Here is a 561-nt window from a genome sequence, read left to right on the forward strand (position 1 = left end):
GTATGATATTCTTACATCATGTATGATATTCTTATATCAGGTATGATATTCTTACATCATGTATGATATTCTTACATCATGTATGATATTCTTATATCATGCATGATATTCTTACATCATGTATGATATTCTTATATCAGGTATGATATTCTTACATCATGTATGATATTCTTATATCAGGTATGATATTCTTACATCATGTATGATATTCTTACATCATGTATGATATTCTTACATCATGTATGGTATTCTTATTGTGTATGTGTAATGGAAGCATGTGTAGTTGCTGTGATTTTTAGCTCTCAGGTTCAAGAAGATTAGGGAAAAACAGTCAACCTTGTTCTATCATTTCAAATTTTGCACTTTGAAAGTCAAGCAATTATGGAAGTCTGAAGCAGGTGGTGGGAAATTTCTTTACTTTTTTTCTCTTTCTTTGATGCCTCCTATCCTCTTGTTACTATTTTTGTTATATAATTTTCATTCAAAAATTCAATTTTTGACAGGGGCGGCGCAGGCCCAGGCAGGGCAGCAGAGCACCGGGACAGCGCAGGCTCAGGGAGC

This window comes from Alexandromys fortis, unplaced genomic scaffold (genome assembly GCF_014885135.2).
Source record: "Alexandromys fortis isolate MF-2015 unplaced genomic scaffold, M_Fortis_MF-2015_v1.1 scaffold_34, whole genome shotgun sequence".
NCBI classification, from domain to species: domain Eukaryota; kingdom Metazoa; phylum Chordata; class Mammalia; order Rodentia; family Cricetidae; genus Alexandromys; species Alexandromys fortis.